This window comes from Rhinoderma darwinii, chromosome 5 (assembly GCF_050947455.1).
Source record: "Rhinoderma darwinii isolate aRhiDar2 chromosome 5, aRhiDar2.hap1, whole genome shotgun sequence".
Classification (NCBI taxonomy): Eukaryota; Metazoa; Chordata; class Amphibia; order Anura; family Rhinodermatidae; genus Rhinoderma; species Rhinoderma darwinii.
Window position 1 is genome coordinate 9,914,719 of NC_134691.1, and position 27,001 is coordinate 9,941,719.

A 27,001-nucleotide genomic window follows, 5' to 3' on the forward strand; every position below is an offset into this window, starting at 1 on the left:
GAATTCACCATGACAATTTCCTCTGGCAAAGAGTTCCATAGTCTCACTGCTCTTACAGTAAATAATCCCCTGCTATGTTAGTGTAGAAAACTGTTCACGTAAAGTATGTTCCATTGTTATATTTACAGTCCTGGGTATAAATAGATCATGAGATAGATCTCTGTACTAATATATTTATACATAGTTATTAGATGTTATTTGATAATCTTTGTGGGTACTGTAGTATTGGAGCACTGCAGAATATGGTGATTCTATATAAATAATGGTGATTATTATCAAATATTTTCTCTATGGGACTGCTTGTTTAGTATGTATCCCCTGTTTGCTGTTTGAAGAAGGATTACAGATTACAATGGCACTTAAAGACGCTCTGTCACCAGATTATAAATGCTCTATCTCCTACATAATCTGATCGGCGCTGTAATGTAGATAACAGCAGTGGTTTTTATTTTGAAAAACGATCATTTTTTAGCAAGTTATGAGCAATTTTAGATTTAGTTTCTTAATGACCAACTGGGCGTGTTTTTACTTTTGACCAAGTGGGTGTTGTAAAGAAGTGTATGAGGCTGACCAATCAGTGACCAATCAGCATCATACACTTCTCATTGTTCCAGCCCAGCTTCTTTCACTGCACAATCTCACTGTGCTGTGGATCATGCTGGGCTGGAACAATGAGAAGTGTAGGACACTGATTGGTCACTGATTGGTCAGCCTCATACACTTCTTTACAACACCCACTTGGTCAAAAGTAAAAACACGCCCAGTTGGGCATTAAGAAACTAAATCTAAAATTGCTCATAACTTGCTAAAAAATGATCGTTTTTCAAAATAAAAACCACTGCTGTCTACAATGCAGCGCAGATCAGATTATGTAGGAGATAGGGCACTTATAATCTGGTGACAGAGCCTCTTTAAGAAAGCTATAGACAATGGATCATCAGATGCTGCAGCTGACTTTCACATCCAGTCATTTCAGGTTTTTTTTCTTCAAAATAAACCAGCATTTGTCATGTGTACCTGCACTACCACCTCCAGCCTGTAGGGGAACAAACAATCCAAAGTGTTTACGGAAAAATTGTTATGAACTTAACTGCCCAAAATTTTGTAGGCAGAACTCGTCAATTTTGGTGGAGTTCTAATGTCTATGATGACATTTGGATGAAAGGCTAGGCTTTAACCTGTCTGATCCTTTGCTTCCTCTAATGATGATAAATGTGCCAAGGAGCCATTTATCCACAGTACTCTGTTAAAATTAGATAGTCAATTATTTGTGTGCGACCAGTGGTGTAATTAGAGTCCTATCGGCTCCAGGACAAATTTTGGTCCTGCCCTTCCCCAATGCACCATACCCAAGAGAGGCTCAACTTAAAGATCTTGGGCACCATTGTAAATTTTGTATCAGATCTCTTCACCTACCTTATGCCATTTATTATTCTTCTTTTGTGGCCGATGGACTTTTGGCCCCCTCAGACAGCAGGGTCTGTGAATGGCTGCTACCTCTTCTTACCCTAAGACCCTGATACATAAAAATATTATGCTCCTCTTGGCCTCTTCCCACAATAGAATTTGGAAGTTTTAATGCATGGTAGTGCAATATATAATAGAAGTACCTAATACAGACCCTAGACTAAGATGACCCCCAGCCTAATTCAAACCCACGCTGTAATTTACCTAGTTCTTCTGCCTCTGGATTCTCCTTGGAGGTGCAGAGATTGTCCATTCCTCTTAGTAGACACGTATCACAGATAATACAGGTAGGTGGCTCCGCAGCTTCACAGGGGCTGAAGAGCCTGAACCACCGGGCTGTGGGCCATGGGTATGGATGGAAACCTACCGGATTTCCGTACGTCTCTGTTTTTTGTTGGTGTCTCACGAGCCCACCTACACCTTGTTCATAGTTGTGGAGTGTACCTCTTGTTGCCCCCTGTCTAGGACAGATATAAAAAGTCTATGATTGACTATGATTTTTGATCAGTTGGATATTTTTTTTGTTCTAAAGATGAAAGCTCCTCCAGAATAATGTTAAGTATCTTAAAAAACAATACCAATAAGGCTTTATTCACATCAGCGTCAGGACTCCGTTCAGGGCTTCTGTCAGAGCTTTCCGTCAGGGGAACCCATGAACGGAACCCTGACTGAGACAAATGGAAATCCATAGGTTTCCGTTTACATCTTCATTGATTTCATTGGTGACGGATCCGGTGCAAATAGTTAACGTTTTTCTCCGTTGTGCAAGGGTTCCGTCATTTTAACAGCAGCAATATTGTAGTCGAAGCCTAAAATAGCCAAAGTGCAAGTCAAACTTTTCTATGGAGAAAAGTTTTCTATAGCAAAAGGAGATTTTGAAGTTATTCCATGCTCAACTTTTACGTTGTCTATGCCTATTCTTCTTCAATAATCCTGGATCAGCAGGAAATAGCATAAACAAAGCGGGCACAAAGGCTTTAGCAGTGAATAGAGGAGAGATGGAAAAAACAATTCATATTGTAAGGTTAAGCACAGAGAGCAATGGAAAATAAAGCCTGATGACATTTGGCAATTATTTTAATGTAATCTCCCAAGGATGTGTCTTCTCTAGATATAATCAAACAATGACTTGAAGGTTTCTTTGTTTTACAAAAACTAGATGTATTGACATTTCCTGTTTGACAAAGAGTGCAATTTCGGTGATGGAGCAGGGCAGACCAAATGTTAAAGGGTAGACTGCTGACTCGGTACCTGCTATTATCATTGCTGATTTGCAGCAAACTTTAAGTGTGTAGTTAACAAGAGCTTGACAAGAAGGTGACCTGGGTCTTTCAGAAGGATGTCTACTTGACAAGGACTCATTTCATTAGAATGCACAAAAGGCTAGTTTAAGGCACAAATGTTCTCTAGGTGAATGGATCAGACATAAAATTTGCATTTTAAAGGAGTATAGTTTGATTTTGATTTCGGGTTTTGCTAAAAATATTATTTGCATATAACATGCAAAGAAACTTATGTAATATATTAGATTCATACACTATATGAATAAAGCAGTTGGGATACCTACACATTACATACATTGCACCTACAGGAGCATGGAAATGGAGTTGGTTCCCCCTTTGCAGTAAAACAGCTTCCACCATTCTGGGGACTTTATACACGATTTTGTGGTGTCTGTGGAAATTTCTGTCTATTCATTCAGAAGACCATTCGTGAGGTCAGACACTGATGTTGGGGGAGGGGGTCTAACTCTGTTCTAGGTTCATCACATATGTGTTGGATGGGGTTGAGGTCAGGACTCTGTGCGGCCTGTCAAGTTCTTTCACACCAAACAACCAACCAACCAACCAACCAACCAACCAACCGACCAGCCATGTCTTTATGAACCTTGTGCACCGGGGGTCAGTCATGCTGAAACAGAAAATGCCCAAACCCCAAACTGTTCCCACAAAGTTGGAAGCTACAATTGTCCACAATGTCTTGACTACTGAAGTATTAAGATTTCCCTTAAAGGGAATGTGTTGCCAGCAAAACATGTTTTTTTTTTTTTTAATTAAACATTTAGTGTGTAGGTGATTAAACATTGTTCAAATTTTTTTTATTTTTTTCACGAGTCAGGAAATATTATAAATTAGATTCTAATTTATAATATTTCCCATTGCTGGTCACTAGATGGAGCTATTCCCAAAATTGCAGCATTGCATGTGGTAAAGCAACCACATTGCTTTTTGCTCCAAAATTGGGAAAAAAGCACTCGCTCTAGTGAGCTCTGAGAATCCCCCCCTCCTTTATCCTGGCTAGTGCCGGGATAAACGAGGGGTTTGAACGGTCTAACCTCCTACACTGTGTGTCGCCATTTTTTGAGCTAACACACAGTGTAGTAGGTTTACATACAGTAGTAAACACACACAAACACGAACATACATAGAAATCTCTTACCTGCTCCTGCCGCCGCGGCTCCCTCCGGCCCGTCCGCTCCGTCTGCTGCCGCTGGTCCAAGTGCACAAGTCCGGAAGCCGCGACCGGAAGTAGTAATCTTACTGTCCGGCCGCGACTTCCGGTCCACAGGAAAATGGCGCCGGACGGCGCGCATTTAAAATTGGACTGTGTGGGAGCGGCGCATGCGCAGTTCCCACACAGACGGCGTACACAGAAGTGGATGGGACGGGACCCGTTCGCAGTCCCTATGGGACTGTGGCTGCCGTATTCCATGTCTGTATGTGTCGTTAATCGACACATACAGAAACGGAAAAAAAAATGGCAGCCCCCATAGGGAAGAAAAAGTGTAAAAATAAGAAAAAGTAAAACACAAACACACAAATAAATATAAACGTTTTTAATAAAGCACTAACATCTTTAACATATGAAAAAAAAAATTGTGATGACACTGTTCCTTTAACTGGAACTAAGGAGCCGACCCCTGAAAAACACCCCCATAACATTACCCCTCCTCCACCAAACGTTACAGTTGGCACGATGCAGTCAGGCGGATAACGTTCTCCTGGCATTCACTAAACCCAGACTCATCCATCAGACCTCAGGCAGAGAAGCGTCAGTCCACAGAACACGTTTCCGCTGCTCCAGAGACCAGTGGCGGCGGCTTTACACCCTCCATCCGACGCTTGGCAATGTGCTTGGTGATGTTAGGCTGGCCTGCAGCTGCTTCTCCTCCATGCCCTGAAGCTCCCGGGGCACAGTTTTTGTGTGGATATTAATACCAGAGGAGGTCTGTACTCTACAGTTATGGCGTCAGCGGAGAGTTGGTGACTTTCCTGCACTTGCTCCTGAGCACTCGGCCACCCGCTCTGTAAATTCACGTGGTCTGCACGTCGTGGCTGAGTTGCTGCGGTTTCTTCCACTTTACAATACTATCACTCACAGTTGATAGCGGAATATCTAGGAGGGAAGAAATTTCCATAACTGACTTGTTACAACGGTGGTGTCCTACTACAAGACCGCGCTGGAATTCAGTGAGATCTTTACAACGACCCGTTCTATGACTAACGTCTATAAAGGCGACTGCATGGCGGGTGCCGGATGTTATACACCTGGGGGAATGGGACTGAAGGAAACACATGAATGTCCAATGATTAAGCGATGTGTCCTAATACCTTTGTCCATATAGTGTATATTATGTAATATATTTAATTGTACAATTATAGGTAGAGTATAATTAACACCGGAAAACCTCTTACAAACAGCTGAGGTTTGTTTGCAAACTGATTCCATAGTGCTCCATACTACAAAGTTAAGGGTACTCCCATGTGGCACTCCGTACAACACTCTATTGCAAGCAATGCTACTACGGGAGACTATGTATGTAGTACGGCATCCAATGGAGTGAGCCATGATTTATTATGACGCTGTATATTTTGTGCAATGTAATAAGTACTGTAGTTTTACTTGCAGTCCTATAGAAGGTCATTGATAGGGGCTAACAGGGTAGGCCTAGGGCATAATGATAAGGACATACATATATACATATGCACATTTAGCTGTTTTCCTATGAGTAGCTGCTACTGCAAGCTCAAAAGGAAATGTTGTTATTTGACTAAAGGTTATACTATCCCCTCTGCTCCGTGTTGGTCATTACGTTACTTACTTGATTTGTCAAAAATTAAAGTTAAAACTCTGCTCAAAACTCCCCTTCAATCTACAAAGCTCGTCCCCATGCAGCACCCTCCTACTATTTAAACCTCATTTACAAACCCACTTGTACTCTTTGCTAAGCTAATGACTTTCATCCTTGTGTCCCTTCCTTTTTTTCACTCTCGTCTCCAGGACGTCTCCCGTGATGCACACTTCCTATGAAACTCATTTCTCAGGACTATTAGCCACAACCAAATTTCCTCATGCAGGACTATGTCACATAACTATAACCCATGACTCCCATGCTACCTGAATTGTTCACAAATATCTCTCCATGTGTAACGTCCATGGCCGCGGACCGTAGGGTTTACTCACCCCCCGGCCGCTGCAGCCATGGATCTGTGAGCGCTGGCTCGCATCTTCTTCCCAGGAGACGCCATCGCTCACTTCCGCTCCGGTCCGCTGTGTCCCGTATGGTCCGAGTGCACGCTCGTGCATGGTCTTAAAGAGCGTGCACAAATCAATCATCATCATCAACTGCCCATGATTCTCTGGACTATAAAAGGGCACTGACCTTCTGGTCCTTGTCTGAGCGTTAGTGTATCCCATGTCAGTCTTGCAAATGGTCCTGTAGTGTTATCCTGTTCGTGTTGTTACCCATGCCCTGTTTCCTGTATCCTGTATCCCCTGCTGTGTTCTTGTTTCTGAGCCTCTAGTGTTGGATTCGTGTTCTCACTCCATCTGCTGTCGTCTGCTACGTCCTGTGTCATCTTCCACGTCCAGTGTGATCCGCCACCTCTGGCGCAACCTGTGGCACCTGCTGTCATCTGCCACGTCTGGCGTAACCTGCTGCACCCACCTCCATCCGTGCCAAAACCTCGGCTACTGTCTGGACTATTCAGATACCCTAATGCGGGACTTTGTATTACTCTGTTGTTAGGCCAGCTGCCTCCCCGCTACGGCGGTGCAGCCTAGTGGATGCACGTACCCACAAACCGTGACAGTACGCTCAGGCCATGAACCCCGCTGGTCAACCTGACACCTTGACGAAACAAGCCCTGCTGGCCGAGATGCAAGACCTCCAGTCACGGCAAGACCAACTCCTCCTGTCGGTGAACGCCATTGCAAATCGGCTGGTTGCTCAAAGCACGTCACGGCACCCACTCCTGCTGTTCCTCCTTCAACACTTCCTGTCTGTACCAGTGCCGATCCCTTATGCTTCTTGCCGCTACCTCCTCGCTATGACAGAGACACGAGGACCTGCAGGGGATTTCTGAATCAGTGCCAGATCCACTTAAGACTACATGCCAGGACCTTCTCTTCTGATCACCTTCATCATTAATCTCCTTACTTGCAAAACCCTGGCATGGGCAAATCCTCTGCGGGAACATCAGGGACCAGAGACCCATGACTTGCAGTGTTTTTTACGGACTTTCCGTTTGATTTTTGAGGAACCTGGGAGAGTTTCTTCGGCTGCTGCATCCCTGCTAACACTACAACAGGGAGACCACTCCGTGGGCGAGTATGCCATACAGTTTCGTACCCTGGCTGCTGAATTAACTTGGAACAACGAGGCTTTGGTGACCACATTCTGGCAGGGACTGTCTTCTGGGATTAAAGACGACCTCTCCGCTCGCGATCTGCCACCTACCCTGGACGATCTGATCCTACTTGCCGCCCGAGTTGACATGAGGATCCGGGAGCGTTCCCAAGTGGTCCTACGGGAGAGAGGATTTCCTATGCTGGATTCTACTTTCCAGCAATCCCTATTATCCTCCTTAGTCGTCCCACCAGAGGATCCTATGCAGATGAACCGAGTCAAATTGTCTACACAGGAGAGACAACGCAGACGCACTTCTGGACTTTGTCTGTATTGCAGCCTCAGAGGCCATATTGTGCGTTTGTGTCCCCAGAGGCCAGAGAGACCCCAGTGCCTAGCATTGGTTGGAGAGACAACCCTAGGTGGAACGGTGATGATATCAATGATGTCTTTTGAGATCTCCTCTATGTCTGTGTTGTAGTTTGTCTCGATGATATTTTGATTTTCTCCTCAGATCTGACGACTCATCGAAGGCATGTCTGTCAAGTTCTACTGCGATTAAGGGAGAAACACTTATATGCCAAGCTGGAAAAGTGCGTCATTGAAAAGAATTCTCTGCACTTCCTGGGCTACATCTCGGATCAAGGACTCAAGATAAATCCTGAGAAAGTGAAGTTTGTCCTGGAACAGCCACGTCCTCAAGGCCTGAGGTCCATACAGCGTTTCCTGGGATTCGCCAATTTCTACCAGCAGTTTATCCCATACTTCTCATCACTGACATCTCCCATTTCCAGAGGCAGAATCCACATTTATTAGCCTCAAGAAAGCCTTCACTTCAGGCTCGATCCTCCATCATCCTGATGTGTCTCGGCAGTTTTCATTGGAGGTGGATGCTTCATCTGTTGGTGTAGGTGCACTTCTGTTCCAGAGGAGCTCCAAAGGAAAGGCGATAGTATGCGGCTATTACTCTAGACTTTTTTCTTCTGCAGAGCGCAACTACTCTATTGGGGATCGGGAGTTACTGGCCATCAAATTGGCTCTGGAAGAGTGGAGACATCTGCTAGAGGGTGCAGCTCACCCCATCCTGATCTACACCGACCACAAGAACCTCACCTACCTTCAGTTGGCTCAACGACTAAATCCCCATCAAGCCAGGTGGTCACTGTTCTTCACCCGTTTCCAATTTGTGCTCCACAACCGTCCCACTGACAAGAATGTGAGGGCCGATGCCCTGTCCAAGTCATTTGAGACAGATGACACGGTGGAGTCCCTTCAAAGTATCATAGACCTATCCTGCATTGTCACTGCCAATCCTTTGCAGGTTAGAGACATCCCTCCAGGGAGGACTTTTGTTCGGTTGGCAGACAGGAGAAGAATTCTCCGCTGGGGACGCAGCTCTAAACTGGCTGGGCACGCTGGTGTTCATAAGACCTGAGATCTGATTTTTCATGACTTCTGGTGACCCACGCTACCCAAAGATGTTGTGGACTTTGTCTCTTCCGACACAGTGTGTGCTTCTAACAAGGTTACTTACTCCAAGCCTGCCGGCCTGCTCCAACCTCTGCCTGTACTTTGTCACAGACCTTCCTCCCTCAGCAGGATGCAACACTGTCTAGGTGGTGCTGGACCGGTTCTTGAAGATGGCAGATTTTATCCCGCTGACCGGCCTACCTTCTGCTCCCCCCGACTGGCGTGACTCTTCATTAAGCACATCTTCCGCTTGCATGGCTTGCCCCTTCACATTGTGTCTGATCAATTCTGTTCAATTTACCTTAAAATTCTGGAGAGCCCTCTGTAAACTCCTGGATGTGAGATTGGACTTTTCCTCAGCCTATCATCTCCAGTCCAATGGGCAAGTCGAGAGGATCAACCAGATCATGGAGCGAGTCCACCACTTCCACACCTTTCTTCATTGTGTACAGTAAACATCCTAGAGTTCCTCTTCCTGTGTCGGCTACATCTCAGGTACCCACTGCTGACTCTGCATTTGGGGATTTTCTGCAAATCTGGCAACAGACACGGTCCTCTATTTTGCTGGCAGTCAATCACATGAAGCGAAAAGCGGATATAAAAAAAAAAAAGAGAGCCGCCTCAGCATCTTCCTGGTACCAAAGTCTGGCTGTCCTCACGGTGCCTTCATACAAGTTTTCTCCCAGGTTCCTCGGACCTTTTGAGATATTGCAACTGATAAACCCTGTCTCCTATAAGCTATGGCTGCCTCCTACCCTCAGAATCCCCAAATCCTTTCATGTGTCCCTCCTGAAACCAGTGGTCCTGAACCACTACAGTAAGACTCCCAGTCCCGCAGTTGCTCCCAGTGGTTCATCTGATGTGTTTGAGATGAGGGAGATCCTGGACTGCAAAAGGGTAGGAGGAAGGATTTTCTATTTGGTGGACTGGAGAGGGTTTGGTCCTAAAGAGAGGTCCTGGGAGCTGGAAGAGAACCTCAGTGTCCCTGCTCTGAGAAGTTCCTCTCTCGCTCTGGTCCCATGAAGAGGGGGCATAAGAGGGGGGATACTGTAATGTCCATGGCCGCGGATCGTCGGGTGTACTTACCCCCTGCGGCAGCAGCCATGGATCTGTGAGCACTGGCTTGCATCTCCTTCCCAGGAGACGCCAGCGCTTACTTCCGCTCCGGTCCGCTGTGTCCCGTAGGGTGCGCGCACACGCTCGTGCCCAATCTTAAAGGGCCAGCCTGCGCACAAATCAATCATCATCATCAACTGCCCATGATTCCCTGGACTATAAAAAAGGCCCTGCCCTTTTGATCCTTGCCTGAGCATTGTTAGTGTATTCCATGTCAGTCTTGCAAATGGTACCTTAGTGTTATCCCGTTCCTATTGTTACCTGTGTCCTGTTTCCTGTATCCTGTATTCCGTGTTGTGTTCTTGTTCCTGAGCCTGTAGTATTGGAGTCGTGTTCCTCTGCTGTCGTCTGCCATGTCCTGTGTCATCTGCCACATCCTGTGTCGTCTGCCTCGTCCAGTGTCATCTTCCATGTCCAGTGTGATCTGACACGTCTTTCGCAACCTGCGGCACCTGCTGTCATCCGCCACGTCTGGCGTAACCTGCTGCACCCACCTCCATCCATGCCAAAGCCTCGGCTACTGTCTGGACTATTCAGGTACTCTTGCTGGTGTGCTCTGTTGTTTGGCCAGCTGCCTCCCCGCTACGGTAGTACGGCCTAGTGGGTCCATGTACCCACAGACCGCGACACCATGCTCCTATGTCCTGACCTTGCTGCCCTCTTTGCATCACTCTGCACAATCTGTGCTGCCCTTGTGAGTAAAAATAATTTAGGAAACAGGGGAGATCACCCAGGGGAAAAAAAAATTCCCTACCCTCCGCAAAATCTAGAAAAAGTTTTATGCATTGCATCTTGTCAATGGAAAGCAGAGGGGTATTCAGAGAATCTGTAGGGAATACAGGGAAATCTGCATGCAATCAAATAAGTCTTCGTTCACATCTGTGTCGGGGGCCCGTTCTTGGTTTCCTTCTGTGCTTTCCATCAGGGGAACCCATGAACGGAATCAAACTGAAACAAATGGAAACCATAGGTTTCCGTTTGCATAACTATTGTTTTCAATGGTGACAGATCCGTTGCAAATGGTTTCCGTTTGTCACCAATGTGTAAGGGTAGTCGTCTACGGTATTGATTCCGTCACAAGATGGAACCCTTACACAACGGTGACAAACTTAAACCATTTGGAACGGATCCGTCGCCATTGAAATCAATAGTGATGCAAACGGAAACAGTAAGGGTTGCATCTTGTGACGGAATCAATACCGTAGACGACTACCCTAACACAACGGTGACAAACGGAAACCATTTGCAAAGGATTCGTCCCAATTGAAATCAATGGTGATACAAACAGAGACCTATGGTTTCCGTTTGTTTCAGTTTGGATTACGTTCATGGGTTCCCCTAACAGAAAGCACCGACGGAACCCATGAAAGGAGTCCCGACGCAGATGTGAACGAAGCCTAATGCAGTCACAGTCTACATTTAAGTTGTGTTAAAAATATCTTCTCCTTCTTCCTCCTAATCATTATTTTTAGAAGTCACACATGATTAGGCAAGGAATTTAAGTCAGAACAATATTTGCCATCTTACAAGTGCGCTATGTTATACCACTGTAGTATAAAACTACTTTAGTCATAGCAAGTCATAAGTCATTATATGGTGTAAGTCTCTAAGTCCCATTAGTGCATTGAGTTACTGACCTATAAACAGAAAATAAATAATACATTAGCTCTTTCTTATGATAGTATCTGCCATCATTATTTAGCATATGTGAACATCGCCAACAGCACTTGGCAATACGACCTTGTTTTAAATATTTGGAATTCTATGCAAATGAATTGCAAACAGCACAGGCTCTACATTTCTTATACAACAGACGTAATTTGTATATTAAATACAAAAATGTTTATGCATAATACATGACAGAGTTTTCTTATACACGCTGACGCAGAAACCAAACTTTTGCTTTTTTTTTAGAATATTTTTGTTGATTCATTTTATTTTTCAGCCTAAATCATATGTCATAAAAACTCTTACCAAGGTCCTGCGAAACAATAGTATTTAATTGTAGCCGACAGATGGGCTGGGGATATGTATAAAATCATAAACCGTGGTCTCGATGAAATATGAATTGTGATTTGTTTCAAATAATACATAATGCATTATTTCTCTATGGAGTGGTTGCCATTGTAAGAAGTCATTTAATATCTAGACGTACCAAGCAATAATTATTCATGTATAAAGAGTTCCGTTTCTGAATGCTCATTGAATTGTTTTGACAGTTTCATAGTGATTTAGTTCTTCCACCAAGTTGCATTGAAATATTAATCGTAATATACATTTGATTATTGAACAGTTAATTCTTATAGTAAAAGTAGGTCACGTCTGTTTATATTAAAATAGAAACCCACTACATTGACTGTTTTGTTTTATCTATGTCTTTATTTAACATAGCCTCGCACGTGTACTCGCTCTATAGACGACATCTTCTCATTATGGGACATTAAACCTAGAGAGCTGAAATCATTTCTGAGGTTTACAATAGTTTAAGATTGATGTGGTTGTGTTTTATATTCTGAAATACTTTAACTACAGTCCTGATTAATTCACACATAGAATGATTGAAAGGTAAGTTTTAGAAACATCAAGTTGAGAAAATGTAATGGGCATATATTTAGAAAGTGTTCCAGTGTAATGTTCTCCAAATTAGACAAGTGATCAGGGATAATGGTGTATTTAATCATGTTGTTTGACTATGCTTTCCCTACCTTCTCATAGAACTACAGCAGTTGTGATCAGAGGTACTTGTCAAGCCACAGAAAAAAAGAATGCCTCTGTAGAATGTATTTCTACCCAGCAAGGACTTAAGAAAAATAAAATAATGAAATATTTCTGTTTTTCTCTTCTTCCCCTATGTTATTGGTGTTAAATGTTTTTTTTTATTAGGACAACCCCTTTCCATATACCCTATCAGAGCATATGGACATCATAAAAGTGGGATTCTCAATTCAGAACCTCACTTCTATGAACCACAGCAGCGAGTCACTATAAAGAATGGTTCCTGCTCTGCCCAACTCAACATGGCCAGCTGATTATAAGGGGCTAGAGAAGCCAGACCCACAGCATCATTCCAAAATGTTGTCTAGATGAGACAACCTAAACCTCTTTAAAGAGGCTCTGTCACCAGATTCTCAAATCCCTATCTCCTATGGCATGTGATTGGCGCTGCAATGTAGATAACAGTAACGTTTTTTGTTTTTTTTTAAACGTTCATTTTTGGCCAAGTTATGAGCTATTTTATATATATGCAAATGAGGTTTGAAATGGACAACTGGGCGTTTTTTTTTCGTTATGTCCAACTGGGCGTGTATTGTGTTTTTAACTGGGCGTGTTTACGTGTATGACGCTGACCAATCAATGACCAGTCAGCGTCATACACTCATCTACATTCATTTACACAGCAGCGATGTGCAGCCACATACACAGAGATTAACGTTAATCAAGTGTCCTGATAATGAATACACATGGAATCCAGCCTGGACGTCATGTGTATTCAGAATCCTGACACTTCTGACTCTTTTCTTTGAGATTTCTAGCAAGGGAAACGAAATCTCGCGAGATTACGGAGGTAAACGAGATTTTGTTTCCCTTGCTGGAAATCTCACAGAAAAGATTCAGAAGTGTCAGGATTCTAAATACACATGATCATCCAGCCTGGACGTCATGTGTATTCACATGCAATAGGAGATAGGGATTTGAGAATCTGGTGACAGAGCCTCTTTAAGTAATGTGCCAACCATTATATAGAGGAACTAACGAGTTCAGCAAGTAGATTTGTCCAGTGAATCCCAAAGGTGTTGAGTCCATGATTGATACCGATAATTACCATTTCCCATTTCAAGAATGCCGCTAATTCTCCAGTATGCAAAGACTAAGGACTTCTCTGAAATCAATCAGTGCTGTGATGTGTCTTAATGAATAAACATTCATAAAGCTATGAGGATTTTACAAGACTACAGTGTCCCTTTAATTCTCATTTTGAGTACAGCATCTCTGTGACTTCTATCTACAGTAACCGTGGTACTTTGGAGATGACTGAAGTTGTTCCATTTAAGCTCAGCATCTAAAGAGACTTTTGGGTCCTTGAGTAACTACTATTCTCGAGGTCTGAATGGGTTTGCAGGGAAGGAAGGCTTAAATTGCCAGAGTCTGAGACAAAAAGACCTGTATGTGGATTGAACAGGTGAATGAAGGGGTGGAGAGCACAGGCGTTCCTGGTAGGAGGAAGGGGGTGTACCTTCCTTTTCAGCCTGCTCAGAGCAACAAACAGCCTACGTGAGGGCTCCCCTCGGAGACCACCTTTGTTGTGGCAGCTAATAAGAAAGAGTTCTTGGTAGACTGTTATTAACCTTATACAGGTGCTTAAAATAACTGGAATGAAGTGCCCCTTAACAGATTTGTCCCTGTCACATTGCGACTGGGGATTTGGGCTCAGGGTACTGATGTAGTAATGACCTACCAAAAGTTTATTCATGTTTTTTTTCAAGTAATATATTGGTAACGTTTTTGAAAAATGTTATATATTTAATGCAATGTTAAAAAAATGGTTAAAACTGAAAAGTGTTGACCCCTTTAAGAAGTTATGACAGAGAAATTGTGGAGAGTGATAAGGAGAAATTCTCCATTGTGTTCACAGAGTTAAAATGCAGAGGGATAACGTAAACTACTCCATTAAATGTCACCTGTCTGACCCAATGAAGAAGTTCAGCGCTGCTTTAAAAAAATTAAAATAGACAAATCATCAGGTTCAAACGGTATTCACCCCCGAGTTCTAAAGGAATTAAGTACAGTGATAACAAACCATTATTTCTGATATTTAAAGGCTATGGAAACCTTTGGTGGATTTTTTTTAAAATAAAATGTACTGTATGTATTTAAGCATAAAAATAACATTTGTAAAATACTTTTATTAAAATGTTGTATTGTTTTACTTCTGCAGCTTCTATGTATTACAATACATAGAAGCTGCAGAACGACATTATAAGACAAATCTGTCAATGAGCTTGTCTGACGGCTTTGTCTGCAGCAGCTCCTGTGTGCTCCTGAGCGATCTACTAAACCTTATACTGATCTAATCAATTTTAGCAGGATTTGGAGTCGGGAAGGAATTTTTTCCCTAAAATGAGAAAAAATGGTTTTTGCTTATGAGGATTTTCGTCTTAATATATATATATATATATGTGTATATATATATATATATATATATATATATATATATATATATATGTATATCATAGGATGGCCAGACCTAGTCTATAAAACACTAGTCATAAAAATAACCAAAAACATAAAAAATAACAATAGTGAAGATGTTCCCATTGTCAATTTTATACTGAGTATTTTTACAACAGTGAATTTCCTTCTATTCTGCCTCAGTTATTACATGCAGTACTTGGTTACATTTCTTGTTCATTTTCAAGTATCCGTTGCTGATATTCCATAACAGTGAAAACTTATTGAAAGTGACATGAATAAAAAAGCATCTGTACAGTGATCACGCTGTCATTTTGTTGGGGACACAAAGCTTTTGGAATTACATAGGGTACGTTCTTCGTGATAAGCAAAGTGGCTGTGAAGATTCTATTCAAATGTCACAGTAACATACAAATAATAAGGCAAGATAATTAGTCTGTAAATAATGTACGGTAGGAGTTAGATTTCATAGAAACCTCTCAGCATTTTATGATGACATAAAATATCAATTTAACTCATCAACTGTGTTATGGCCTCTGTTTCCCACTGCCGGCATCATGTATTTGCCTCTTCCCGGTGTCTTCTTCGTCCTGGCCAGCACTGCTCCTCCCAGGTCAGCGTCAGGTGGTCTCCACACTGTCGACACTCTGGGTTATAGTGCGTGTGCGTGCTGACTTTTGCGTTCCTAAAGGGCCGGTGCACGCCAAATAAATTCTACCCAGCTTTCTCCGGGTATTAAAGGACTCTCTTTCCTTCTTTCTTTGCCAAAGCAGTTTGGTTCTTACTAGTGTTCCTAGTGTTCCTCTGCTTACTGTGTTTTAACTTCAGCCTCTAACTTTGACCTTCCTTGCCTGCTGCCTGCCCTCACCTCTTGCTAAGTGACCCATGACGAACCCCTGCCAGCTGCCCTGACCATATGCCAAGTGCCCCATTATGAATCTTGCTGACTGCCCTGACCTATTGCTATTCCTGACCCCACTTACTGGCACTTCATCTGTTACGTTGGCCATCACCAAGGGATGCTACTCTGAGGGTAGGGACCTGGTGTTCCCCTGCAGCAAAGTCCAGATCCCTGTATAGGGGTTAAAGGGTGATTACCAGGGGTTCCCTTAAACTCCTCTCCCCAGTTTAGCCCCATGTTAAATCCCTTGGTGACAAAACGGTTTCACGCCACCTAGCCCCATGACAGAATATTTTACGGGTCCCGTGACACACTGTAATACAGAAATATACGAAAGATACGTGGGAACCTAGTTAAATGAAACAGATAATATTATGCAAGCAGGTTAGGTATTGGGTGAATCACTACTGAATGAATCTATTAAAAGAAAAGGACTTGGGTGTAACTGTTCAACAAGAGTACATTCGGATGACAGAAATGTCAATAAGCTGTATTTAAAGCAATATAAATATTATCGTGTAATAAAAATATCAATCTTTTATTAGTGTATAATTTCTAAAATGAGAGCTTATATACAGTTTATATAGATGTCTGTACTGGCTTCAGTTAGAGAGGTTAATTTGCATTTATGGAAATCTGATTAATATGGCAGCAGATAATACAGAATAGTGTGGACTGCCGAGTCCCAGCTCTGCCCACAGCCCAGTACTAGCTGAATGCCTGAGTTAGGTTTCGGACACATCTGTGTCGGGACTCCGTTCATGGGTTCCGTCGGACCTTTCCGTCAGGGGAGCCTATGAACGGAATCCAAACTGAAACAAACGGAAACCATACGTTTCCGTTTGCATCACCATTGATTTCAATGGTGATGGATCCGGTGCGAATAGTTTCCGTTTGTCACCGTTGTGTAAGGGTTCCGTTGTTTTGATGGAATGAATAGCGCAGTCGACTACGGTATTGATTCTGTCGAAACATCGGTACCCTTACACAACGGTGACAAACAGAAACCATTTATACCGTATCCGTCACCATTGAAATCAATGGGGATGCGAACGGAAACCTATTGCTTCTGTTTGCTTCATTTTGGATTCCGTTCATAGGTTCCCCTGGCGGAAAGGTCCGATGGAACCCATGAACGGAGTCCCGACACAGATGTGTCCAAAGCCTAATGTGAGACAGTTTGGCTGCTAGAGTGTAAAGATAAGCAAATCTATTAAAATTTGCATTTTCTGCATTTCGCTGGTGGGTAAATTTTCTATTACTGAGCTGTATCAGCTACATATGAGAAAAAGGAGGATGTAATGCTGAGATACAGATACGTTTTTCTACTTCTATTGTCTAATCGAAAAGAAAACAGCTCTAACAAAAATGCCAGCAAAGCAAATTTTCAGATTCACACATCTATACTAGGAAACAATCACAAAGAAGCAGCAGCACTCTGCGGGCGCTAAGATATATGCAAATATTTAATATATGGATTTATTTGCAATGCATTACTGTTATAGCTACTATACTTATAAATTTGAGGTTCTTAGCGCTCATTTTGATCAAATTGTGTGAGCCCACCTGCCACAACAACCTCATACAGGGAGTTCCTAAGCATTACATTTGTACAGACTCACCTTTCTCTTTGGCCTAGGCCTACAAAAGATTTCAAGGTAGGTAGGAACCAGCTCTAATTTTATACAGCCTTGGACAGATGGGAGGAGTGCACGACTTATCTCTATTGGGGACGTGATTTCTGTCAATTTCATATAAATTCCATGTACTGTACATACTTTATCAGCAAGTCTGTCTGCATTAACTGTACAGATGAACAGGTTTGCGGATCCAGTAAATAGCGAGCTTCTCTTATTTCCTATTTTGGAACATCATTTAGTTAATTTTTGGAGAATGGAGGCTACATTTTTTTTTAGAGTTTGCCTCATGTTTACTCACTTAGCCCTGCAGGTCATTCTGCAGTCACTTCATGCCAATAAGGTTTTTAGTTTTAAATGGGAACCGAAAAAATTTCAATAAAAGTTACCATGCGTGAATATCCGGACTAAAGAGTAAAAAATGCCATAGTCAAGGATAGTACAAAATGTAATTGTACTATGTATGGATAGATGTCACTTCAAGGACAAACTATAAAACCTTTGTACTTCCTGTATTCATCATAAGGGTATGTTCACACGCAGTGTTTTCAGAAGTAATTCGGGCATTTTACGCCTCGAATTACACCTGAAAAAACGCCCCTAATACGCCTACAATCATCTGCCCATTGCTTGCAATGGGTTTTACGGTGTTCTGTTCCCATGAGGTGTAATTTTACGTGTCGCTGTCAAAATACGGCACATAAAAAGATGCCGGCGTCAACGAAGTGCATGTCACTTCTTGGGACATTTTTGGAGCCATTTTTCATTGACTCCATTGAAAAACAGCTCCAATAACGTCCGTAAAATACACTCTGTATTTTCAGACGTTTTTGGTCACTGCATGTGAACATACCCTGACAGTAAAGTTTCTGCATTGTAGCTATCAAGGATCACGATTCGGCCTGATCCTCCATGGCAGTCCATCTGCCTGGCTGGGGGCATCCCAGGAATCGCAAATGTCCCGCTGCAGCCCTCCGTATGCCTGGCAGAACGATCATGGGTTCAACCAAAGCTGTGGCGTCCTGTTACCAAGGCGACGCCAGAGATCCTTTCTCAAGTCAGTCGCAGGATCGTCGCTCGGCCGGAGGAGATGTCTTCAGAGACTTGAGATCTTAAAGGGGTTGTCCCAAGATTAAAAATTAGCTCCTGACCACAGGATAGGTGATAACATGCTGATCAGTGGGGTTCCGACCACTGGGACCCCCACCGATCACAAGAACGGGGGTCTTGTTCCATCGAAGAAATGGAGTGGCAAGTTGCGCTTGGGACAACCCCTTTAAAGGGGAAATACTTCTGGAATTCCTGGTGGTGAGTTTCCTTGTGTTTTTTTTCTATTGATTCTCTGTATTCCTGCTTCATCCAATAATCCTGACCTTGTGCCCTGATCCTCGTTTCTGTACCTGATGTTGCCCACCTGTTACCGATTTGGAATCCGTTTGATCTTGATATTGATTAAACCTTTCACCTGCAGCCCAACCATCTATTGGGGATAAACCTACTGACCTGCGATTCCTGCTGGAAAAGTCCATACCCTCTTGAAGGGATTAAGGTTGAAGAACGGGGGATTCTTTGGACCCCACCACGGGTTTGTTAGCATCAACTCAGTACCGGTCTCTGTCATTCCTCTTCCTTGCCTGCAGTCACACTCCTCCAGTGCTGTCAAGCTCCGTATCCGACAGGTTCTTTGTAGTCCAGGTCTGTACCCACTACTCTGCACTAATCTGCTTCATTTCTCCTGAGACATTACCCAAATTTCGGCAATGCTAGCTGGTGACCGACAGTCAGATACTTTCTTCGGTCTTATAATTTAGTCTGAAGCGCTACCGTAGCAGTCCACAGATGTAAAATACAGAAGGTAAAATCCATTCGCCAGGTTAGATATTTAGGAATTAATTTCTGTTTTGGAGAGTCAATATTTTTGGCACCGGCGGATATGTTTTCAGACTCCACCTCATTATCTTATTTTCTTTTTCTTACAGGCATCACTTGTCAAAAAAACACATTCATGCTGCGTTTATTCTCCACCCAGGACAGGAAAAGTGTAGAAATTTACAGTTAGAGTATGTTCACACGCAAACGCAAATTACAAAAACAGCTCCTAAATTTCAGACGTAATTGCAAGTCCTCTTGTTTTTCGCGGCGTCCATTACGGACGTAATTGGAGCTGTTTTTCAATGGAGTCAATGAAAAATGGCTCCAAAAACATCCAAAGAAGTGATATGCACTTCTTTGACGTGGGTATATTTTTACACGCCGTCTTTTGACAGCAACGCGTAAAATTACACCTTGTCGGAACAGAACATCGTAAAACCCACTGCAAGAAATGGGCAGATGTTTGCAGGCGTAAAGGAGCCGTCTTTTCAGGCTTAATTCGAGGCGTAAAATGCCTGAATTACGTCTGAAAATAGGCCGTGTGAACATACCCTTAGAATTGATGCATCATGAAGAAAGACGTGATGAGACAGGAATGGAGTCCAATGTAGTTAAGAAGGCTTAATAAAAAACGACGCTGCACGTTTCATGGTCAGATAAACCCAATATGCCAGTTTTTTTATAATCAGTCTGATACACAGATTATATATACACTATAGGGACACAATTATTGGGACTCACCTCTAAATCATTGATTTCAGGTGTTTTCTTCAGTCCCATTCCCCCCGGTGCATAACATCCGACACTCGCCCTGAAGTCACTTTACAGACATTTGTGATAGTACAGATTGTTGTAAAGAGATCAGTGACTTCCAGCGCGGTCCTGTAATAGGACAAATCCATGGAACAAGTCAGTTCATGAAATTTCTGCCCTCCTCGATATTCCACCATCAACTATGAGTGATATTATTAGTGGAAGGAGCCGCAGCAACTCAGCCAGGAAGTGCAGACCACGTAAAGTTACAGAGCGGAGGCGCCGAGTGCTGAGGACCAAGTGCAGAAAAGTCGCCATCTCTCTGCTGACTCCATAACTGCAGAGTACAGACCTCCTCTGGTAGTAACATCAGCACAAAAACTGTGCCCGGGAGCTTCATGACCGAGCAGCTGCATGCCAGCCTTACATCATCAAGCACAATGCCAAGCGTCAGATGGAGGGGTGTAAAGCTGCTGCCACTGGACTCTGGATCAGAGGAAACGTGTTCTGTGGAGTGATGAATCATACTTCTCTATCTGGCGGTTTGATGGAGGAATCTTGGTTTGGCGAATGCCAGGAGAACATTACCTGCCTGACTGCATTGTGCCAACTTTGGGATGAACTAGAATGGAAATTGCGAGCCCGGACCTCTCATCCGACATCAGTGTCTGACCTCACAAATACTTGTCAGGATGAAGGGGCAAAAAAATCCCTCAGACTCAATCCAAATCTTTTAGAAAGCCCCCAGAAATGTGGAAGCTGTTTTAGCTGCAAAAAGAAGGACCAACCCCATATTAATGCCTATGGATATAGAATGGGATGTAATAAAAGCTCCTGCAGGTGGAATGTGGAGGTGTCCCAATAGTCTATGCGGGCCAAATTTTCAATATGGTCGAGTAAAGATGGGATCAAAAATCTGATAACGTCATAGGAATGTTCGTGTTCAAATACATTCAAAACATTGCTACAATGTATGTAATAATAAAATAAAGTGTCCAGTACAGTAAACCCCCTGCAGAGACGTAGGTCATGTGACCCATTGCCACAAATGCCTTTTCTCTTTGTAAGATTTACTAGCACTTTATTTTTGAGAAGTACTTCAGAGGAGAGGTGGGATTGGTGGGAAAACGTTTTTCAGTCTTCTGGAACTCTTTAGATGGCTTCTTTTTGGGCACAATTGCGCCCCCTAGCGCAGTTTTATTGGGATTCCTGTAATAAGGACATATCCCAGTGACAGGTTCCTTTAATTTTGTACAGGTTTGCATTCTACAGTATATTCTATCTCCTAACACGTTTAATATTTAGAATAGTTCACGTGCGCAATTGATTGCATGTTTGTAGGTGTTTTTCTATTTAATTATAGCTGCAGAAAAAAGTCCGGCTTGTATTAATCACATGGAAAATAGTGATTTGTGTGGATGAGCTGCAAATGTTGAGACTTTTTTTTCTCTTGTATAAAATGCATAGATTGCCGGGTTTGAGATCTCGGAGGATAATGACTACTTAATCATCAATTTGTATTCAAAACACTTTCCCTAAATGTCTGTGTATAATTCACCTCCAACATTAGCTTTCATAAAAATTCTCAGCTTGAACTCGACAGTTTGTTCTTGATGGTTTTAAAGAGACACCAGAGGCAAACAAATACGATGGACAAAAGGTTATTTGCTTTAAGATAAAGAAGTGAAACGAGAGAGAGGCAATTTATAGGGGAGTCACAGGTATGTCAGAGGGGCTACATTTTCTCTGATGTAAGACACCTACATTTTAAAGGGGTTTCCAGGCTCCAATATGATGGCCCATCCTTCAATCAGTGGATTGAAAGGGCTGCCACACTTGCTAAAGCCCTGCAACTCTTGGCCATGTTCACACATGTCAGGATTTAGATGAGTATTCAGCAATGTCAATCAAGGGCTTTGTCTGAGTTAGGGTGGGTTCACACAGAGTTTTTTGCAGATAGAAAATTCTGCCTCAAAATTCCGTTTGCAATTTTAAGGCACATTTTGATCTGTCTGCATGCCGTTCACAGCGTTTTTTGCAACATTTTTTTGCTGCGTTTTTCCCTCGCGGCCATCGAGTCCCGCGGGCAAAAACACAGCGAAATACGCTTTCTCTGCCTCCCATTGATGTCAATGGGAGGTCAGAGACATAAACGCCCGAAGATGGGGCATGACGCTTCTTTTTCCCGTGAGACGGTTTTTCCACCTGCGGAAAAAAAAAACGCCTCCGTCTCCCATTGAAGTTAATGGGAGGCATTTTTGGACATTTTTTTTTCGCATTTTCTGATGCGGTTTCAGAAACGTGTCAAAAAACTGTGTGAACTGACCCTTACAGTTACACATATAGCCTCATATATGAGACTGGCAATGTTGTTGCAACTAACTCTTTACTGAAGTGAATGTAGAAAACACACAGTACTACAGTATACAGATGTAGCCACGTTTATCTTGACTCTGATAACCTGCTGCAGCGTGATATCACACAACAAAACCCATTGCAAATCAGTTAAAAGTCAAGATAAAGATGGCTACATCTGTATCTAGTCAGTCAGTTACTACTATAGCAACAGTGACAATCCTCTTTGTATCAGAACAGTCTTTTTCAATTAAACTGTGGATACTATCAGAATAGTCCAACTGGACAACTCAGGCGTCACAATATAGTTTGGGAGTTTGCTCTGATCACCTCGCTTTGCATTATGCTCTCCGGAACCAGGGGCTCCTTTCTATATGGATGGCCGCGTCCAGAAATTCTGCGATGCAGATGCTGTTTTTCTGGAGACCTCGCACAGGCACTGACTCTCACTTCGATTCCTGATGTCTGGACACCTTATCTCCTCAGCTCTGCCTCTGGTTGCATTCAAGGTACTCACTGGCCTGCTCCTCTGCACACAGCTCCTCTGCAGACAGCTCACACAGGCCACCTTTGAAACAGTTCTCCCCACATATATGCTGACTTGAAACACTTCACACATCCACTTTCTCTCCGGGCTAAATCTCATTCCCTGGAAACTGTTTCTCCAATTACATTGCCTTCTTCTGTAGGTTACAGATGAACAGTTATTTGCCTTCAACTTGTGACTGCGGGTAACAAGGTCAGTCTCATTCCCTTGAACTAACACTGCCATAGAGTACATAAACTGCAATGTGTCAGACACTACAATGAAAAGAAAGTTGCTTCACAGCCACTCCGATCTGATATTCAATGGGGGTCCCGGATTTGGACAGCCACCGATTACATATATCTTAGGGCATTACACAGTATTATAGAGGTCTGAAAAACATGTCGCATGCAGCTTTCTAATCATTTGGTTCCAATATGCTAATACCAATCACGTTCAGTTAAAGAGTCTCTGTCACCAGATTCTCTAACCCCTATCTCCTATTGCATGTGATCGGCGCTGCAATGTAGATAACAGTAACGTTTTTTTTTTTTTTTTAAAACGTTCATTTTTGGCCAAGTTATGAGCTATTTTATATATATGCAAATGAGGTTTGAAATGGACAACTGGGCGTATTTTTTTCGTTATGTCCAACTGGGCGTGTATTGTGTTTTTAACTGGGCGTGTTTACGTGTATGACGCTGACCAATCAGTGACCAGTCAGCGTCATACACTCCATTCATTTACACAGCAGCGATGTGCAGCCACATACACAGAGATTAACATTAATCAAGTGTCCTGATAATGAATACACATGAAATCCAGCCTGGACGTCATGTGTATTCATTATCAGGACACTTCTGAATCTTTTCTGTGAGATTTCCAGCAAGTGAAACGAAATCTCGTTTACCTCGCAATCGCTGACTGGTCACTGATTGGTCAGCGTCATACACGTAAACACGCCCAGTTAAAAACACAATACACGCCCAGTTGGACATAACGAAAAAAACACGCCCAGTTGTCCATTTCAAACCTCATTTGCATATATATAAAATAGCTCATAACTTGGCCAAAAATGAACGTTTAAAAAAAACAAAAAAAAACGTTACTGTTATCTACATTGCAGCGCCGATCACATGCAATAGGAGATAGGGGTTAGAGAATCTGGTGACAGAGCCTCTTTAAAGAAAGAAGAGTATAAATGGTGTGGTACTTGTATTAGACGTGAACCTGTGTGTTTTTATTTGGAGAACGGGTTAGGACAACTGAGGTATTTTTCATATCATCGTCCAAACCCTCATTTATTGACTCTATACCGATACGGAGAACAACCAAAATTCCCCACCACATCATAGAGATAGTATCATATATATATAGCATGTATCATATCCGAGGGGAGGGCAAATGGGCCCAATATACACATGATGTTACCGGTGAAAAACTCACTAACGAAAATGACAACCTAGAAAATGGAGTCTTTGATACACCAAAGCAATTTAAAAGATATAAGTTTATTGATGACAAAAATATAAAAATACATTACAATTCAGAGATGGTTACCACAGTGTGAAAAGATGGACGCCGGACAGTGACAGACCAGATGGGCAAAGATGCCAGATTCAAGTATCATAGCATATAAATATATACACCGATATGAAAGGCTAAATGGAAACAGGGTTAAGAACATACCCCAGGATTCGTACCACATCCCAATTAAGAGGTAAGGGCGAAGACCAACGCAATTGATGCAAATGTTCGTTCTCCGATAGTATAAGTCAGAGATATCTATATATACATTGCATGTTGCATTGGAACAATATACCCATAGTCCCTATCTGGTGTCGCACCCCGTGCTATGACACTTGGATCTAGCATCTAGCATCTATGCCCATCTAGTCTGTCACTGTCCGCCGTCCATCTTTTCACACTGTGGTAATCATCTCAGAATTTTAATGTATTTTTATGTTTTTGTCATCAATAAACTTATATCTTTTATATCGCTTTGGTGTATCAAAGTCTCAATTTTCTAGGTTGCCCTTTATTTATTGACATCGATGCATAAAAAATTAAATAGGAAAAAATAAATCACTCAAGAAGTAGCATTGAAACCAAGAAACAGATGACCTGGCGGGAAGTTGCGGAGTTTGGGTGCGAAACAGAATCCAAAAAAAGCTAAGAATTCAGAAGACAAATTAGAACACACTGTAGCTAAAAGCCAGTAACATGAATCGTGAGAGACTAGAAGCAGCCACTGGAGCTTTCCTTTTTACTAGGGTGCAGCGGTAACAATCGCAACCAGACCCTGGCGCCTAAATAGACCCAAAGGCTCTTCTGCCATATAAGAAGACACCAGTATTAAAAATGCCACTGGGTACAGTAGGTGGGGGACTGTGTTACAGATTTTTCATTGGGTCCATGAGCTTAGTTATAGCTCTGCATTGTACTTGTTCTTCAGGATGCCTAATGAATACTCTATGAAGGAGCACAAACGGAATAGTAAGAAAGTTCAAGTCTAACTCCACTCGTAAAACCATTTCTCTGTAATCTAATAATAATAATAATAATAATAATAATAATAATAATAATAAAATACAGGACCATGCCCCTTCTTACTATCCATTTACCCCTTTCTATAATGTGTTCAGATGCCTCTTTTTCTTTAGCTGTTAATTACCTCTTGTGTCAGGGACCACGTTGTCGAGACATGCAATAAACATAATCTGTGGTCACCAATAATGTCAAAAAATATCAAAATGTTCTAACACAAAACCTGTCCTTGTTGCCCATATTAACCAAACAAGAGCTCAGCTTCCATTACTTAAATTTCTCTGAAAAAATACAAGATGGACTGTACTTGGTTTCTATTGGCAGAGGCCAAAGATGTGCTCCATCACTACTTAGAGGGGGTTTCCCATCAGAGTCATTTAAGACATAGCCTCAGCATATGTCATAAATGTCAGATAGATGTGGGTCCCACCTCTGGGACCCACTCCGATCTCTAGAACGGGGCCGCTAAACCCTGTTCTACCTTTGTCTGTTCTCGCTGCCTCCCGGCCACTTCCTGGTTATATGGTCGGGAGTTACAAAAACAGCGTAGATCGCTGAGCTACGCTGTTTCCGTAACTCCCATAGTAGTGAATAGCAGTTTCCGTAACTACCATTCAGTTCTATGGGACTTACGAAAACAGCGCATCTCAGCGAGATACGCTGTTTTCTTAACTCTTGACCATGTAACCTTTTTCATGGTCGGAATTGAGCCACAATAGAGTGGCAGAACAGGGTTTAGGGGGCCCCATTCTAGAGATAGGTGCAGCTCCCAGAGGTGGGACCCGCATCTATCTGATATTTATGACATATGCTGTGGATATGTCATAAATGTCCTTCATGGGAAAACCCGAGAAAGAAGCAGACTGTATTACAACTGTATTACGACTCTGCACAAGCTCCAAAATGTGGTGAACACGGAAGAGAGGTGGCCTCATAGCAAAAATCAAAATGGCCATCCTTTATGGTGATGGGAGATTTGCCTCTCAGGAAAGAAAGGCCTGATATTTGTTTCCCCTTTAACCCCTTTTCCATGACCCCTGAACCAACTCAAGATTTATAGGGGGGGATTTGTGGGGGAACTTTTTTACACCCAAAGGAGTTCCTCTGGAAAGGGAAATTCTGCATAGGTTCTCACCACCCAGTAGTAAAGGGGATGGGACCACCAGGGATAAGTCCTCTACAATTGCTCTATAGCAGATTCATGGTCTACCTCTATGACATGTACACCCTTGGCTCCCAGTTTTACTGAGACGTGATACATAATACAACAGAAGTCTATGAGGCCATACCGTACCTCTGTATGCCTCTAATTTCAATTGTGAACCATTGGATGCTTCAACTCAAAATATATAGACCCTAGCGACAAGTAATTGGCTCCAAAGTCACGTCCAAGTAGGGTTGTCTTCTGCTGGACATGGTATTCTGCTATGGAATCGTTACTTCTAGAGGTGAATATATCCTCATAATATGGCGAGGTAGAAAGACACCATATGGTGGCACATGGAATGCCTATGACTCAGTAGTATATAGATGTAGGT